Source organism: Leiobunum rupestre, chromosome 11 (assembly GCF_980474605.1).
Source record: "Leiobunum rupestre chromosome 11, qqLeiRupe1.1.hap1, whole genome shotgun sequence".
NCBI classification, from domain to species: Eukaryota; Metazoa; Arthropoda; class Arachnida; order Opiliones; family Sclerosomatidae; genus Leiobunum; species Leiobunum rupestre.
Genome location: NC_143394.1, coordinates 28,683,799 through 28,703,644, shown reverse-complemented (window position 1 = coordinate 28,703,644; position 19,846 = coordinate 28,683,799). Strand labels below are relative to the sequence as shown.

General features: G+C 37.3%; 1 protein-coding gene across 1 annotated transcript in view; it reads right to left on the bottom strand.

Moving 5' to 3' along the window:
* The window catches only part of pHCl-1 (pH-sensitive chloride channel 1), a 137,036-nt gene that overhangs the window by 34,256 nt on the left and 82,934 nt on the right, over positions 1 to 19,846 (bottom strand). The gene's annotated exons all lie outside the window — the stretch shown is intronic.

Sequence of the window (19,846 nt, the reverse complement as noted above, 5' to 3'; positions counted from 1 at the left end):
TATCTAAAATGCCAAAACGGATACTGATGGATTCTTGATAAAGGATCTCCCCTTACCTCTGACCTTTTAAGATTCTATAAATCATAAGTTAGATTATTTAAAAACGAAATGATATTGTATATACTCGTGCTATAGGGAAAAATAATCAATTGATTGATTCCCGCGTCGTTGTTGTGAATAATGAATTATCCGTATGAGGTAGTCGTTTTAAAATGAAATACTTGAACCATCAAAATGAATAAATGATGTTGAAAACACGCTACGGATGCCAGTAAAAACGTATATTTGAGAATATAAACAGGAAGTTTCAAAAGGTTATGCATAAACTTGAAGGAGTTGTAGGGGGTGAGTTGAGAAGTGTGCTTGTTTTCTTTCCCAGTTTCCTACGATGAGTTTTAAGAGCGCCAGAGAGCTTCAAAATGTGGCCTACTAGCCCCTGGAAGTAGGCTGCAACAAGCGCAAAACCAAGCAGCAGGGAAACGCGAACATGGAGGTTTGTTTTCGTGTGATAGGTAAATAAGAACTTTGTAAACAAACCGAGGTAACCAGCGTAAAAAAGTAAACTTAAACAGTATTTAAAGTCCCTGCTGCTTGGTTTTGCGTTTGTTACGGCGTACTTCCAGGGGCTAGTAGGCCACACTTTGAAGCACTCTGGCGCTCTTTTAATTAATAGTAGGAAAATGGGGGAAAAGCAGGCATACTTCTCAACTCACCCCCTACAACTCCTTCAAATTTTTGCATAACCTTTTGAAACACCCTGTATGTTTTATTCTAATTATTTCACAACTAAATGTGAGCTAACAATCGACAATGCTACAATATGGCGCTACGCCACATTAGGGGGTACTTTATCGCTTTTATTTAATTTAAACGTCATTATTAATAATCCGAACTAAATATTTTGGAAGGAGTTGACTTAACCAAACGGGTACGTAATAAATTTGGTAAAGACTAAAAGGTAGTCGCGAAAGGTAATTAGATGAAAACTACATGTACTTTGACTCCGAGACAAAGTCTACTGACTTAGGCGTTGTAGGTCAAATTAATTCAGTAACATTTTTACGATGAAAAATTCCAAAATTGCTACATTTTTATTTTGGTTCTTAAAACCTTTCTTTGGAAGCTTTAAAAAGTCGGAGGGGAGGGGGGAGATCAGAATCTCGTTAGAGCAATAACGACTCAAGCATATCCGCCAGCTAAGAATCCTTTAATTTACAATCTTGCATTTATCGAGCAGCAGCGGCCTTCGAATTTAGTTTTCCTTTGTACAGCGACCATTAAACTAAAAAGGAAGGCGAACCTCAATGTAGTTCGCCTTCAGAAGAACCTTTACAGAAAATACAACAAGGAAATCAATAGCTACCAGCGAAAGAAACAATGGGGGGGGGGGAGAGCGTCTAACCCTACCTGAGGGCGAAAATGTACTAACTACATCGATATTAACATTATATCATAGATAAGACAACGTTATTATTTTAATTTTGTGTTGTAAGTCGGAAAATGACCGAGGCCTTTTATCCGGAAAATTTTCCGTATTTTTCCGAAAAAATACAAAAAAGTTTTCATTCCATGATTAGTCTAAGATATTGTTTGCAAATTTAAATAAAGCGGCATTTTCGCCCCATTTTTTCGAATCTAAAAGTAAAAATAGACCTCTAGACTAGTTTAAACTGATTAACAACGTAACGCTATTAATGTTTTGTAGTATGTTTACTGATATTAGACATTTTATATCGATAAAAAGTTAAAAACAATAAAATCCCTTAAAAAGTAATTGATGTTTAATTTTTAATTTTTCCAATTTGCGGAAAATGTTCTGGAAATTTTTCCGCATTTTATTTTTCCGGAAAATTAACAACACTATTTTAATTCGTAAAACAAAATCAATAAAAAAATTATTAAAAGTAATTTAAAGACGGCGTTATTGTAGTGGTAAAATTTCGGTTACTTTTCGAGTCGAGACGAGATAGTATAATTTTGTCTAGAATAGCTTTTTTTGGAGTTAGGGTGTTTCTACTCTGAGGTAGTGTGAGTGCAGTGAAGAGCGAAGAATAAGGAAGAAGGATCTGGCTTTCTTGGCCGGAGAACGGAAAAAGGAAGGAGCAAGGGGGTCGGAGGGTACAGTCGACGGAAGAAAGAAGTTGCGGAAAATGATAGAAGTTCAATCGAGGACAAAAAGAACGGGCGCGTGTAACTCGAAGGAGCGGACGCCGCAGTGTCTGTCCCGATCCGGCGACCGAACGGCGAACCGCTTCGATTCCCCGACGCAAATGGTACACTGTTTTCGAGAGAGGCTTTTGTTATGGTTTTTTGCTCCGTAAGCAAGTACAGATAACGCTCTAACGAGAGTCTGATAACGGCTATCCTTAGTTTCAGTTTATAGTTAAGCCAGAATATATTTATTTATAGTTAGGGATAATGGCTTTGTTGACAATCAGCCTTACTCTCTAGCAGCTGCTAGGAGCAACAAAGACAAGTAGCAGCTAGCCTTTAAACACGCTAACGCAGTGTTGTGTACAAATGTCATTGGACGAACCTTTATTCTGAACGTTTTACGGAAAGGGGGAAGACAATTTCCGGATTTTTTCCTTCCGACGGCAGCACGCGCTAAAGCGTCTAACCAATGAAAAATTTACGCAAGAAAATGCACTCCTTGTGAGGGGTGCTGTGTTTGTTGCTCGTAGCTAGCAGAAACCTTTAAGTAATGGAAAATTGAATAGAGTGCTACGTTTTTTTGCAATAACATTAAAATTAGTGCCAATGATTCCGGTTATTCACGTAGTAATTTTCACATATCTGAAGGTAATCATTGAGTCAGTTCATGTTTATTTTTTAAATCTCCCAACCAAGAAATCTGTATCTTATTCATTATCTGTTTCATTATCCCAAGTAACCGATCTTAACTGCTCAACTTTATTTGATAATAATTAATTATATGTTAAATAGATATATAATATTGCGGAAGCAAATAAAAATAAACGGTAATTAAATTTTATAAAATAATTTTATGTGTGAATACTTAAAATCGGTAACAGTGAGGCATCTAAAAGCTATCGTTTTACGATGAATTCATATTAATTTCGGGTTAAGCTATTTGGTTTGAATTTCGACCCATATCAACGGATATGATAAATAAATCCAGACTATCCGATATCTGAATTATCACGATTATTTTATAGTTTCAGATAGCACAACTGTTATTAAATTAATTTAATTAATTTAATTAAATAACCTTAAACGCGAAATTACATTTGTCGGGGACTTGTTTCAAAGTGTTTTTATAGCCATGAAACGTAAGAATCTACTATTTTAAAATATATTAATAATTCATCATTTAAATCGTTAAATTCAGCATTAATTTGAACTTTTCATTAACTATTTATACACTTTTTCTGGAAAAATAAAATAATACATTTTACTACTAGATGGCACTATGCATTTGGCAAAATGGGCAGATTCCATTCTAAAAAAGAATCTTAAGTAGTAGATCATGTTAGAGGAGACAAAAGGGATACTCTTCGCTTTCAGTGACGTAAATATGTTCCTGATTAAATTTCAGCAATAATCAAGAAACCCGCCACGTTGGCGCCTTCTCGTCTATCTTCGCCACTAGGCACCACCAATAATAATTACAGAAATGTTCAATGGCGAAGCATTCTTGGTAAATACGTGAAAAGGTAAAAATTCTAACAAATTTAAAGTAATGCTAAAACTTACGAAACACTAGGACCAATAGATCTTCGAGGTCAAAATTAAAACGCGAAACTCGGACCTAATAGATATTCAAGTCAAAAACGAGTTGAAATGGAATTAATATAGCCAGAATTTCCAGCTTATAGACCGGTTTCCCCCTACTTAGAGCTCATCAGTACCGCGCTTGCGACTAACTAAACCAAAAAGTGAAGCTAACGCTCAACATCAAAAATTTCCAAACGCGTTGCGAAGCAACGGAAAGCAGAATAGGGGATATTGGTGGAGAATGAAATGTACGATGATATAAAGTTTAACTGATCAGCTCCAACTAGGGCGAAACCGGTCTACAGCTGGATATTATGGCTATTTTAGTTCCATTTTAATTTGTTTTTGTCATATTGGTCCGGATATTTCGTAAGTTTTATCTAGTATTGTAAGTCGGAAAATTTTTCGCGGAAAATGACCGAGGCCTTTTTTCCGGAAAATTTTACGAAAAATATTTTTTTTAATTCCATGATTAATGATTAGTCTAGTATTGTTTGCAAATTTAAATAAAGCGGAATTTTCGCCTCATTTTTTCGAATCTAAGAGTAAAACTAAACCTCTAGACTAGTTTAAACTGATTAACAATGTAACACTATTAATGTTTTGTTGTATGTTTACTGTTATTAGACATTTTATATCGATAAAAAGTTAAATACATTAAAAACCCTTATGTTTCAATTTTGTATTCTTCCGATTTGCGGAAAATTTTCCGCATTTTATTATTTCGGAAAATTAACAACACTAGTTTTATCATTACTTTAAATTTGTTTGGGTTTAGTTTTTTTTTGCCTCCTTTTTATTATGGACAATTTTACCTTTTCGCGTATTTTAACTAAATTATAGTCCATGGGTGGTTTTTTTTACATTCTAAAACAGACTATCTACATGTATCACTTTGTAAGACGCGGTTTAAGAAGGACAAGAGTTAACCGTAAAGTGACAGCTATTTTAGTAAAAGTTTTAACATCTCTAGCAAAAATGTTGAGTTTGTTATCGATTCTATTTCTATTTATAAGTTAAAAGAGTAACTCTTTGATTGCCAAAAAAATGACCAGATATATAAATCACAAAAAATAATAGGTGATCCCATTTATATATAGTGCGGAATCCAAGTTGCGACCACTCCCTTTATCCGCGGCATTTGTTTAAGGGGAATCTGTCAGGGAGACCGCAGGGTCAGGGTTGCTCGTGGGGAAACGTTCCAGCTTTTAAACGGGGCCACAATACGCGCTTTGATTAAGCTAAGCGCCGCTCTCGACTCCCTCCAAAATGTCGGTGACTAAACCAGGGCGAAACTTTCGACCCGTTTTTCATAAAGCGCCCTAAAATAATAAGGAGGCAACACCCTAGGCTCGAGTGGGGTGGGGCCCATGCCCCGCGAAACAACCAGAGCGGCCGATGACGTCATAGAAGGTCATTAGAGAGAGAGAGACCGAGAGAAGGAAGGATTTACTAGCGACGTTCACTCGACGGGGAACGAGCCCAACTATATAGAAACAAAGCCAAAAGGGGGGGGGGCTGCTTTAACGACGGAAACGCCCCCTTTCGACGGTGGCGTTACTAAAAGCTATACGGGCATTTCGTTGGCCCTCTAGCGGCTTTAAAGGGGATTTCACTGCCAAAAAAAGGGCGTCGTTTTGGGAGCGCGAGATAATCGTTGGGCTGGTCTACTGGAGTCCGTGAGAGCAATTTTTCAAGAAGTGATACCGATACTCTTTCCTTTCCAGATATTGGGTCAACAAAGTGTTTTATGGAAGACGTATGTCTTTTATATTAATACTATTTACTACAGCTAATTCCTTCCACTAAATGACCCGCTGTGAAATAAAAGGATCTGTACAGGGTGCTTCGAGATTTTGGCCAACGCCATTCTTCGTTTCAATGCGTGAATGTACATTGTGTTTGGGTATTTTATTCACTTTTGTCTTGTAATTATTTTTCGAAACGTAATAAATGCTTATTTTTAAAATAATTTCGAAACGTCAAGGTTCGTTTCTCTTGAACAATGATTTGAAACGTGAAGGGCCGTTACACTTGAAAACAATTTTTGGAAACGTCGTTGAGGTCCGTCTCTCTCGAACAACGATTTGAAACGTGAAGGGCCGTTACACTTGAAAACAATGTTTTGAAACGTCTTTGAGGTCCGTCTCTCTTGAACAACGATTTGAAACGTGAAGGGCCGTTACACTTGAAAACAATGTTTCGAAACGTCTTTGGGGTCCGTCTCTCTTGAACAACGATTTGAAACGTGAAGGGCCGTTACAATTGAAAACAATGTTTTGAAACGTCGTTGAGGTCCGTCTCTCTTGAACAACGATTTGAAACGTGAATTGCCGTTACACTTGAAAACAATGTTTTGAAACGTCTTTGAGGTACGTCTCTCTTGAACAACGATTTGAAACGTGAAGGGCCGTTACAATTGGAAAAAAAACGTTTTGAAAAGATTTGGACCGTTACACTTCGAAAACGTTTTGAAAAGCTTAGGTCGCTACAATTGAAAAACGTTTTGATAATAGCGTTTTATAAAAGTTTGGGGCCTTTACACTTGAAAATGTTTGGAAACATGAAGCGTCGTTTAAGTTATGAAACTGTCGGAAACGTCAATTACCATTTCTATTGAAAACGTTTCGCAACGTGAACGTTATGATTCGCCAATGGCCGTTTCTTTTGAAACACATTTAGAAACGTGATGGGCTGTTCCTGTTGTAATTGTTTTTACATTTTAAGGGACTTTTCTCTTTCAAAACTTTCTGAATCGCCTAGGGTCGATTCTCTTTCAAAACGTTCTGAATCGTCTAGCGCCGTTTCTCTTTCAAAACTTTCTGAATCGCCTAGGGTCGATTCTCTTTCAAAACGTTCTGAATCGTCTAGCGCCGTTTCTCTTTCAAAACTTTCTGAATCGCCTAGGGTCGATTCTCTTTCAAAACGTTCTGAATCGTCTAGCGCCGTTTCTCTTTCAAAACTTTCTGAATCGCCTAGGGTCGATTCTCTTTCAAAACGTTCTGAATCGTCTAGCGCCGTTTCTCTTTCAAAACTTTCTGAATCGCCTAGGGTCGATTCTCTTTCAAAACGTTCTGAATCGTCTAGCGCCGTTTCTCTTTCAAAACTTTCTGAATCGCCTAGGGTCGATTCTCTTTCAAAACGTTCTGAATCGTCTAGCGCCGTTTCTCTTTCAAAACTTTCTGAATCGCCTAGGGTCGATTCTCTTTCAAAACGTTCTGAATCGTCTAGCGCCGTTTCTCTTTCAAAACTTTCTGAATCGCCTAGGGTCGATTCTCTTTCAAAACGTTCTGAATCGTCTAGCGCCGTTTCTCTTTCAAAACTTTCTGAATCGCCTAGGGTCGATTCTCTTTCAAAACGTTCTGAATCGTCTAGCGCCGTTTCTCTTTCAAAACTTTCTGAATCGCCTAGGGTCGATTCTCTTTCAAAACGTTCTGAATCGTCTAGCGCCGTTTCTCTTTCAAAACTTTCTGAATCGCCTAGGGTCGATTCTCTTTCAAAACGTTCTGAATCGTCTAGCGCCGTTTCTCTTTCAAAACTTTCTGAATCGCCTAGGGTCGATTCTCTTTCAAAACGTTCTGAATCGTCTAGCGCCGTTTCTCTTTCAAAACTTTCTGAATCGCCTAGGGTCGATTCTCTTTCAAAACGTTCTGAATCGTCTAGCGCCGTTTCTCTTTCAAAACTTTCTGAATCGCCTAGGGTCGATTCTCTTTCAAAACGTTCTGAATCGTCTAGCGCCGTTTCTCTTTCAAAACTTTCTGAATCGCCTAGGGTCGATTCTCTTTCAAAACGTTCTGAATCGTCTAGCGCCGTTTCTCTTTCAAAACTTTCTGAATCGCCTAGGGTCGATTCTCTTTCAAAACGTTCTGAATAGCCTAGGGCCATTTCTCTTTCAAAACATTTTAAAACTTAAAGGTCCTTTTTCGTTGAAAAACGTTTAGAAACGTGAAGCAAAACATATCTTGAAGAACGTCATGAATCGCATATGGCCATTTCTTTTTCAAAATGCGAAGGACCTTTTCTCTTGAAATTCTGAATCGTGAAAGGTATGACGCCAGCCTTCCACTATAGATATGAGTACCGAATACAAAACTGGATATACTAATAAAAAAATATATAAAAACGTAATACCGAAATCCGTACAAAGTAGATTTGGTGGAGAGAGAGTGGGATGTTTTGATTCTATAAATTAAATCAAATCTGGGGCCCGAAAAGAGTGAGCGGCCGAGAGAATCAATTTGATTTGACGCAAAGAGAGGGAGAGAAAGGCGAACTGGAGAAGAAGGCGGAAGATCGTCCGTAAAGAAATTCGCCAGAGGGGCCCAATCGTATTTAAAATTTAATCTTCTAAGGCCGTCTTTTCCAATTTCGAAACTAAATTTAGGTCTGAAGACGGCCTACTGTATACCAAAAGGAACTGTGGAACCTCACCTGAAAATCAAAACCACGTAACATGAATTACGAAGTTTTCGCTTTTTAAGAGTTTTTATTGTTAATTCTATGATGAATTCTGACACCAGGGGCGAAAATCGCAAATTTCCACTTTTTATGGAGCACTAGCTTTCGGTATGCGCAACTCGTTCGAATATTTGAATATTTTAAGAAATATCCTCGAAAAAGTTACGTGATTTTTGCTTTCAAGCAACGAATGTGACTAGGAATTCGACAAAGCGTGGCTTTAAGAATTGCAAAGTAGTACAGCTGCCAGCGTCAATTTAAAAAAAAAATGTAACCAGAAACTCAAGTTCGTCATATTAAGAAAATGAATTATTACAAAATGTGTAAAATAAGGTTACTTTATGAAAACAAATTTGATAATTATTTTTTTATAAATATTCCCCAACCAGAAAACCCAATTTTATCAAAAAGTAACTTGAGAAATTTCTTTATTAAATTTGAAATAAGACAACCATAATAAAATAATAGCGCTATATTCGTTTTTTAATATTAAATTAACAAAACCACCAAAAAAGCATTTCAGTCTCAAATAACCGAGGGGCAGGTCACTTCTCGTTTGGGTGCGTTATAATCAAAGTAAAATATTAAACCAGGGTAATCATGATTTAATCATTGAATCATGATTTAATCATTGAATCATGATTTAATCATTGAATCATGATTTAATCATTGAATCATGATTTAATCATTGAATCATGATTTAATCATTGAATCATGATTTAATCATTGAATCATGATTTAATCATTGAATCGTGATTTAATCATTGAATAATTATAATCGTGATTTAATCATTGAATAATTATAATCGTGATTTAATCATTGAATAATTATAATCGTGATTTAATCATTGAATAATTATAATCGTGATTTAATCATTGAATAATTATAATCGTGATTTAATCATTGAATAATTATAATCGTGATTTAATCATTGAATAATTCTAATCGTGATTTAATCATTGAATAATTATAATCGTGATTTAATCATTGAATAATTCTAATCGTGATTTAATCATTGAATAATTCTAATCGTGATTTAATCATTGAATAATTCTAATCGTGATTTAATCATTGAATAATTCTAATCGTGATTTAATCATTGAATAATTCTAATCGTGATCATTCAATCATGATTTAATAATTGAAACGTGATTTAATCATTCTAATCGTAGGCTAATCATTATATACCATTCTAATTGTAGGCTAATCATTATATGACATTCTAATTGTAGGCTAATCATTATATGACATTCTAATTGTAGGCTAATCATTATATGACATTCTAATTGTAGGCTAATCATTATATAACGATCTAATTATTCCAATTTTAAGCTATCTAATCATTAAAATCAGATTTAAACGTAAAAGTAAGTGTAGGGAGCTATTGGTTCGCCCTCCTACGCATTGTAACCCGGCCAAATGAATTAATGGCTTTAAAAGTCGCTCTATAACTTAGCCCTAAGGTGGTACCTTGGGTATTAAAATTATTATTAATCGTTCTAATCATTGTAATCCCGATTTAAAAAATATAAGAGGTTGAATATAAATTTAAATCATTGTAATCACAATTTATTTAACTAAAAGTACGTTAATTTAATTTTGATTAAATGCAAATTATATGGTTCTTATGTTTGATTGAGATGATTATAAAAAATAACTTTCCCATTTTTTAAAAACGTCACAGCTTCGCAACCACAGACTAGTAATTGAGCTAGCATTCTAATATGAACTATTTCTTTTTACTTTTGGATTTTTTTTCTGTCACATTTCTCAAGAGATTTGAGACCTAGAACTCCCTCATCGTTCCATGAATACCAAGAACACAAAACTCCAATTAGCGGAAAAAGTAAAGAATATAGGCACGCCATGCTTTTCATATAGAGGCATTGTGAATCCCCTTGTTGATTAGTCTCTGGGTCATATTCGATACGACTCGTTATTCGTGTTGCATCTTCGCTAATCCATACAATCGGAGCTAGCTTTATTTCTATCAAATGCATATGAAGTCCTTTAAATCTGAATTGTCCTTCATATAATTTTTCGCCTTGGGATTTGACTACACGCTTTGCAGTTGAGAGTGATTGCAGGGGGAGATTTGAGCTTAAAGGGGAACGGCCAAGCTTTTCCAAATATGGCCTTATTTCCGTATCAAAAGATTAACAAGACGGTCAATATACTAACACGTACCTTATTTTGTCTTGAAAAAATAGCTTTTGGCCCAAAAAGTTGAAACGAAAAATAACGCCAGGTGTTTGGTTTTGAATTTTCGCCGCCATCTTAGGGGCTGCCGCCAGCGCCCCTAACCCCGTATGAGTGATTTGCGAACTATCCCAACTTTTAAAATCGCGCAATTTAGGCTTAAGTCTCTTATAACTGGAACGCGCCGCGCGTGCAAAACAAATTTTTCGCGTCTTCAGCAACGCACTCTTTTACGTTGTTTTTCCGTCTCACCGACTTCTCACCAGGTGTCGCGGCGGACGCGCGCTTTTCGATTTCCCGAAATTCCTTTATTTTATTAAAAATTAACCACTCAATATTTGTTGATGCGCTTTTCGCCATAAATTTTAGTTTTTAAGTGTTTACGCTCGTACTTGGTTGTTGGGGGAAACGTTTCGCAATTTTAAGGTATCATACCCAAATGGACCCAACGCGTACAAACACCCACCAAAGTTTCTTTGCCTTTATTCTTGGCGGGAAAAACAGTTGAAACCCGGCGGTCGGGGGGGGGGGGGGGTAGTATTAAAAGCTCGTATGAACCTAACCTTCCGGGTACTCATTATGAAGGCGCGACTTTTGTTTAAAGTACCTCTGTTTCATTGTTTAGCGATCTTTATATTCCATCCTTTGTACACACAGCGGCACGATGCGGGAAAGAGGCGCGTGAAGAAAAGAGTGAAGAAATCGAAGAATAATTTGCATATTGGATAGTTCCTCTTCGGGAAAGAGCCAATGTTTGAATTAAGAGATGGAGGGCGGGAGAGAGGTTAAGTAAACAGAGAAGGAATTTGCCGCTCTCTCGGATCGTTAATTGCGACAAACGACGTAATAAAGAGAAAGTTCTCGGCGTGCAAAATGGAGATGCCCTAGTTGCGCCATCTCTTTCTTCGGAGAATTAGTCCTCATAATTTACATTGGGAAATATTTTCTCCACCAAGGAGATGATTTGCCTTAAAATATGTCAGAGAAGTTATTAACCAATTCATTATGGACACGGGTATGGTATCGATTAGGATAAAGGCCCGTTTTCATGAGAGGGATTTTTGGAGCGAATATTGAAAGCAAGAGCGATATTTTGAAGCGATTTTAACTTCGGTAAGCGATTTCTAGGTGATTTAAAATGGCGGTCTTTAACCGAAAGAAGAATTTGTTGAAACTGTTGTTGTTAATAAAAGCTTTTATTTATGCAAATTATACTCTTCATGAACGCGAAAAATAAGAGAAGGTTTACTCCAAAACGCTGATGGAAAAACCCTATTTGGGAAAATAGAGCCCCGGAAGGAGATTATGAAACACTGGTAACTTTAATTTTTCTACAAATGAACATAGGCTTATAATAACATATTTTAAATTTATATGTTTTCTTCTTTTTAAGCTTCAAAATATGAGACAACATGATCCATGTATGTTCAAAACATACACAAGAATGTCCCCAGAACAGTTTGAAGAAAACACGATACAAAAAAACCGAGACAAAAACTGCGGAATCTAATTAAATACAACGCGAATAATATATCGTTTGTAAAACACGGTTACGCGACGCAAAACCTTTCAATTTATGTTGGTGAGCTTTCATTGGCTGAAGCCTATCACGTTATAAATCACGTGAACAACGTTTCGCCAAATTCGCCTAGCGAGACGCGAAAAGGTCTACTCTGGTTAGAAGAGAGCGATTTTCCGAAAATCGCTCTCACTCGTAGGTTTCTCTTTACTCGCTTCAAAATATCGCGATCATGAAAACGGGGCTTAAGACCGTGTCAAACACTTCAATATAGGTAGTGTTCGCTATTTATTTTAAACAAGAAGTAGGCGTAGACTACGTTATTATAAAGGCCCGTTCATTTTAACGACACGACTATTTTTTTCGTTGCGTCTGATTCACGATAGATGGCTCTTTAATTTTGGATCTAAATGTTAGCCTAACCTTTGGCATTGAGACGAAGCAACAATTTATATTAAAAACAATCAAATTTATGAAATATGTGTCCTCACTTCTCAATAAAACAGCTTTGAAGAAGCTAAAATAAATTATATAATTTTTTTAAATAATAGAACCGTTTTGACTTTGCAACGCAGTAGCCTTTTGACTTTCTTGACTCTTAAAAGCTGAAACCATTACCGTTGCCTAGGCGGTCAGAATGGTAAAAAATGCCAGATATTAATTGAATAAATTTATCGTGTTCGGGCCTTTACAATAACGTAGGCAACGGGGTTCAGATACGAGATAACCTAGCAGTCGGAATTGTCGAAAATGCCAGATATTAATTGAAGATATATCCCGTGCACAGGACTTTGCAATAACGTAGGCAACAGGGTTACGGGGTTCAGATACCAGAGAACCAATGGGTCGGAATTCTCGAAATTCAAATAAAACATTTTCCACAAATCGGAAAAATAGAAAAATGAAACAAATTACTTTTTAAGGGTTTTTAATTTTTTTAACTTTTTATCGATGTAATATGTCTAATAACAGTAAACATACTACAAAACATAAATAGGGTTACATTTTTAATCAGTCTAAAGCTATTCTAGATGTTTAGTTTTACTTTTAGATTCGAAAAAATGAGGCGAAAATGCCGCTTTATTCAAATTTTCAAACAATATTAGACTAATCATGGAATGAAAACTTTTTTTATTTTTTTCTGAAAAATACGGAACATTTTCCGTCTTACAACAGTAGATTATTGTTTCCACGCACTATCTAAAATCACGGTAGTCCCAAGACCAACCACGCCACCTACAGGTCGATCTTTAAAACTAGGTTTAAGGCAGCAGATCCTTTAGACATGCACATGGATGGCAAACGGGTCTAAAAAGATCCCCTAAAAGCGGCCATTTCGTGTCCACGCACGATTGGGAGAAACTGGAAAATAAAACTAGCGCTCTCTGTGAACTATAAATATGCGAAATGTTTCTGGAAATCAGAAGCCATCCTTCGCTACCCCCTTCCCTCTCCCCCCACCGCATTCGTAGTTCCTCGGAGTTTTCAGAAAGGCAGAGGAAACAGGGGGCGTATCTAAGCTATATGAAAGTTTCTCCGGTATAATTTTATTACCGGCGAGAGAGTCTGGGAAAAAGCGCTTTTTGCTTGTCTTCGCGAGACTTATACTTTTATCGATTTCTGTGCCCCAATTTTTCTACGTATTCTTTAGAGAATTCATATTATTATAGGGTAAATATTTTTTTTTATCAGAGTTACGAAAATTAATTGAAAAAGAGACGATAAAATAGGTAGGTTGAGCCATCCGCGCTTAAAAACACGTTTGGAGAATGTGTAGAATTGTAGAAGTAGGTTTGTAGCGAGTAGTCTGTTTTCCCTACATGATTATAGGCTAGGCTTAAAGGGTGACGAAACCGTTTGAAATTTTAGGGTGGGGCTACGGAATCGAGTGTTTTGAAAAGCGGGAATGTATGTCTAAGTCACGTGATGGAAGCTTTAAAATATTATTTTAGTTTTCATAAATGTTTTTCTGAAAATTACTTTAAATATTTTATATTTTCCTTGTAGCAAAATATTACAACTCTTATGTACAAAGAATTTGGATAAAATATGAATTATAAAATATGGTAGTTGATGAAAGACGTGTTAATATTTGGCCGTGCAACGGTAAATAAATAATATTCCTTCCAGATACTGCAGACACTTTTCTATTACAAGATGTTTTAAATAATAATATTAATAATAATTAGATGAATCGATCAAAATTTAAATCTTCATTAGCAAAATAGTTCGTATTTCTTAGGATAGGTGGCGCTGCTGTTCTCCAGAAAGCCACGTGACTAACATCTATTCAGCCCCCCCCCCCCCCCTGGACTTTATAGTTTCGCCTATTGTATGTAATAAAAAACTAACGATTTGGGTAAATAATCTCGTACATGGATCAATAGGCCTTCCGGGCATATAGGCTTCGTGCATAGTTTAAATTTTTGGTCATAAGTACCGCCCCCTACCGACCGGGTTTTAAATTGAATATATGAAATTTAAAATTCTCTTTTCACAACAGTGGAAAGTTCAACCTAAATTCAATAGTCGTCTCCTATTTCCTCACATATTTAGTTGACGGATATTAACGCAGATGGCGCTACAGTTCCTAAGTTGAATTATATCGCTTTCTTTCTCTAATAAAGTTTAGATTACCACAAATCGTAGGACTATTTTACTTCTTCTCGATTTCCTCAAATCAACAACGTGTGAGTTACCATATTTGCGCACCGAGCTATAGTTTCGCAGACTACTTCTTTACCCGGTTACCCTAACTACGTTACGAAATCCAATTAGTGGGCAATTCGATTGAAAGTAGGGCGGAAGGTGAAGTTTGTACGCTCTACGAGATCGTCTGTGTCCGCCTTTAGCGTGAAGTGTGGCTTTCTTTATCTCCCCGCGGATGCGAAGGATGGCTGACGGAGAAAAAAGAAACTTTCGGTATTTCGGGGCCCAAGGGCCCTTTTTCTCCAGAAAACGATGGAGTTGGCCGTAAAAAAATAGGAAGAACGTTAATTTTTTTAAGAGGTAATCATATTTAACCAACCCTTAGTAGACCCTTCTTCCTTTTTGCGCCGAAGCAGACCCTTATGTAGGTCACAAAAACCAAAAGCGTAGAACATCGTTATTCAGAACAGTAATGAATGCCTCTACCGCACGCGGATACATTTTTTTTTTAATATCACAATGTATTCATAATGGATCTCTAATATAAGGAAACCTAAAATTTTAATCCGTGTTGGTGTTCCCAGACTCGCCTCTTTATGTTGGTGCTCGGGGGTGGTTTCTTTTTGTTGGTGCTCGCGGGGTGGGTTCTTTATTTTGGTACTCGTGGGGTGGTTTCTTTATGTTGGTGCTCGGGGGGTGGTTTCTTTATTTTGGTGCTCATGGGGTGGTTTCATTATGTTGGTGCTAGCGGGGTGGTTTCTTTTTGTGGGTGCGCGGGGGGTGGTTTCTTTATGTTGGTGCTCGGGGGTGGTTTCTTTTATGTTGGTGCTCATGGGGTGGTTACTTTTTGTTGGTGCTCAGGGGGTGGTTTCTTTATTTTGGTGCTCATGGGGTGGTTTCATTATGTTGGTGCTAGTGGGGTGGTTTCGTTTTGTTGGTGCTCAAGGGGTGGTTTCGTTTTGTTGGTGCTCATGGGGTGGTTACTTTTTGTTGGTGCTCAGGGGGTGGTTTCTTTATTTTGGTGCTCATGGGGTGGTTTCATTATGTTGGTGCTAGCGGGGTGGTTTCTTTTTGTTGGTGCTCGGGGGTGGTTTCTTTTATGTTGGTGCTCATGGGGTGGTTACTTTTTGTTGGTGCTCAGGGGGTGGTTTCTTTATTTTGGTGCTCATGGGGTGGTTTCATTATGTTGGTGCTAGCGGGGTGGTTTCTTTTTGTTGGTGCGCGGGGGGTGGGTTCTTTATTTTGGTGCTCATGGGGTGGTTTCATTATGTTGGTGCGCGGGGGGTGGGTTCTTTATTTTGGTGCTCATGGGGTGGTTTCATTATGTTGGTGCTAGCGGGGTGGTTTCTTTTTGTTGGTGCGCGGGGGGTGGGTTCTTTATTTTGGTGCTCATGGGGTGGTTTCTTTTTGTTGGTGCTAGCGGGGTGGTTTCTTTATATTCGTACTCACGGGGTGATTTTTCCATGTTGGTGCTTGTGGGGCAATGGCGTAGCCAGGATTTTGGTTCGGAAAGGGGGCGGTGTACATCATTTAAAAAAAGTTAAAATAAAAAATGTTTGTAGGTACGACCATACACGTAATCCCTGTGCCCCCATCCCTTGGCTACGTCACTGGCTCGCGGTTTCGCCTCTTTTTGCAGTTATTCATGGTTTCGCCACTTTTTGCTATAGTGTGCGTGGTCTAATAATTTGTGTTGGTGCTTGCGGTCTCGTCTCTTTATGTTGGTGCTCTCGGGCACACCTCTTTATATTGGTGTTCGCGGTCTCGACTTTTTATGTTGGTGCTTGTGGGCTCGACTTCTTTTGCTGGTGTTCGTGGGCTTGTTTTTTGTGTGCTTGTAGTCAAGGTCTCTCCTATACTCAGTTAAAGGTTCAGAAAGGCAAAATATCTAGTGCATTTGGCGGAGAGATACTAGAACAAATTTCTGGCAAATCATCGCGCATCGGCGAGAATTTCGAATTTCGCCTATTTTCTGTTGAATTCTTGAAGTTCTAGTAATTACTTAGAAAAAAACCACGATTTTTCGTACACTTTAAAAACTCTTTTAATTTCCCTTAAAGAGGTGCGTTACATGTTTCGGCGATGGCGATTACACTACACTTTTTATAATAACCCCTTTAAGAACTGTCTATTGCTTAAATTTGAAAGTGATCAATGAATATTTAATGCAGAATATTATTTTTAAGCTTCATTATAGCGTATTTTTAGTATTATGCTCCTAAACAATCATCAAATCGCGCGTTTAAGTACGTCAACGTGGTAATCTCGGCATTACCCGTTCTATACTTACCCTGAACTCGTAAAACAGAATTTTTATTTCGATATACCTCACTTAGTTATTACAACTTTTTTTAAAATCTTATCTATGTTAATCATCACTTTGAAATATAACGCGCGTAGCTATACTTAAGCAAGGTTCACAATTTACGCCTAAAATCGCTTCGTTTTAGATAACTAGTTTTCAAAACCAGCTTGAATAATCGCTTCGTGTTGGTTCGGGAAGCAACTCGTTCAAGTCGGTTCGCAATCGCTTTCAAAACGACAAGGCGGGGAAGTCAAATAACTTGTATTTTCAAAAATAATGGGAATAAATTCCTAAATAATGTCAAATAATATTACTGTATGTATAGTAAACATGATTAACTAATTGTTTTGGGATACATTTTAGTATTTTCAAAATTCTGTTCATAATTTGAAATGACGTTAAGCCTTGTCTATAAGCGAACCAGGGTGAAGCGATTTCGCACGTGTGAACCAACAATTATCGTCGGCGGTCAAAACTGGCATTCAAACCGACCTAAACGGGGGTTCAAGGCAGCTCTAGTGTTACCCATTGAATTGGGAATAATACTGCTACAATTACAATTACGATTTCGGGACCTGTTCTGAGAAGACTGTACGAAATTCATCTTTATAATTAGGTGGTAGCGCCATCTATATTTTGTAAAGTTATATGCCTAAAAATAAATAATTATTAGCTAACTCACCGTAACTTGAGTTAAAAAGGATCGTGTTGACAATATAAAATTATTTTTAAACAACTTCGAAGGTTTGTTTGTTACGAGTAATCATACATTTCAATTTCGCATCAGATTCGCGAAAAAATTCAATTGCAATATAGTTGCCACCACTAGGCACAGATGCCGCCACGGTAGAACGATAGAGTTGATAAAGTCTCCTTATTGAACGAAATTGGTCCCGCGCCAGCCAGATTTAGTTGTACCTCTATTTATTCCCAACTCAATGGTGTTACCATGGCTGTAGAAATTCAAGATTCCCGCCGACGATTTACCGGAAATTCGTGCTAGAGTCTATCCGCCAAATGTACTAGATATTTTTCCTTTCTTAACCTGCAACGGAGTATAGTTATGTTTGTGCAACCGGCTCGCCGTTTTATGTTGATGGTCGTGGATTCAACCCTTTATTTTTAGGGTCGATAGTATAGAGCTCGACGGAAAACCAAATAAACAGGTAAGTACAAACATGGACGAATTCGTCCATGGTACAAACATGTAGCGATAGCAAGCTGTGCGCAATAAAGCTACGTCGACGTTCTTCACACGCGTTTTCCAGGGATGGCTGAACTAATCTTCTATCATCATCGTTTTAAATCCAGGTACGCCTACATCTCGACGTCTCTCATCCCCGCGTATTTTTAATGAACTCTAACCTCGCTGTAAAAATAATTACTCCGAGCGGGTGAAACCGCGGTCACAGCTCCATCTGGTTTAAACAAGGAGAGTTGAAAAATAAAAGAGTAGCAATTAGTTGGATCTGGTCGCCTCTTACTTAATTGCGGTAAAAGTCATTTCCATCCAAAAATAAATAATTGGAGGCTGGGATAACCAAGGTCCAACCATCGGACCGAGAGAATTATCCTTAAGCACACTTACGCGTGGCACGTTGCACCTAAAAGAGGGGTTCTTCTGAGAAAAGTATCAAAAGATCACGAAACGCAATTTAAAAGTCTGGGTTTGATTAATCGCTCGAAGGGAACAATTTTCAGAATGGTACCATTCTTCTTATCAATTAATCTTCCAAAAACAAATGTTTACTTTTTAAAAGTTAGCGACAATGGCGATAAAGTCAAATTTATTGTTCTGACAGTAATTAAAAATATTCGCAATCAATAGATGCAAATAATTTTGCTTCATTCAAAAAGTAGCAATTTATTAACCAAAATTTTGTCGTAAATGAGATTCTTTTATGAGTCAAAGAATCTATTTACATTCCGAAATAAAGACATCGACGGGGTTTAATTTGATTAATTGAGTAACTATTTGATAAAGTACTTTCAAAAGCGGAGAATCCCGCAAGGTTCCTTTTAAAGTAGGCTAAACGATTTAGGTTTAATCTAGGAGCAACAAACACGAGGAGAACGCAGCTAGCCTTTAAACACGCTAACACAGTCTTGTGTACAAATTTCATTGGACGAACCTTTACGCTGAGCGTTTTACGGAAAGGGGGAAGAAAATTTCCGAATTTTCCCCTTCCGACGGCAGCAAGCGCTAAAGCGTCTAACCAATGAAAACTGTACGCAAGAAAATGCACGACTTTTGACGGGTTGCGTTCTCCTTGTTTGGGGTGCTGTGTTTGTTGCTCCTATGTTTAATAAACTATTTACTGTCCGAAATTTAATCATCGACGGGTTTTCATTAAACGAGCATTCAACTCGTCCGGCAACTTTTGTTTGAGAAGTTTTCAACTTTTATCAGTCAAGAGGGCTCGTTTCTTCGACCGTTAAAAATTGACCGAATTTTCAATGTACACAAGATGAAAAATTCTAAGACAAACGTTGCACGACTAGTTGGTCTTCCAAAATCGCCAAGGCTGCGTTAAAATTCTAAGAATACCTCCGTTGATAGTGAGAATTCTCATTTCTCCAAATTTTGACAGTCCTTCTCGCAGGAAGTGACGTAATATTTTCTCACGAGTTCTCTTGAGAAGAGTGAGAATGCCTCTGAGCATTCTCACTAGGTCAAAAAGGGGGGATAATATAAATAAAAATGGCAGCTAATATTCTAATCTGCAGTTTGCTTGATGCTGAAGAAAATTAACATGATATTTTTGTCGATGAAAATTAATTTCTGAAAATTCAGAACGGTAAATTAATTTCCGAAGAAATCTTCCTTTTAAATTATAAATAAAATGTTTTCTTCCGTTCAAAGGCTTAGTTTACAACGTTTTTTTTATTCAAAGAAGGAAGAAATAAGGGCTGATTGAGTCCGAGAAGACCTCGAGCCCGGCGAAGATCTGATTAATCAGGGCGAGATATGTGTTAC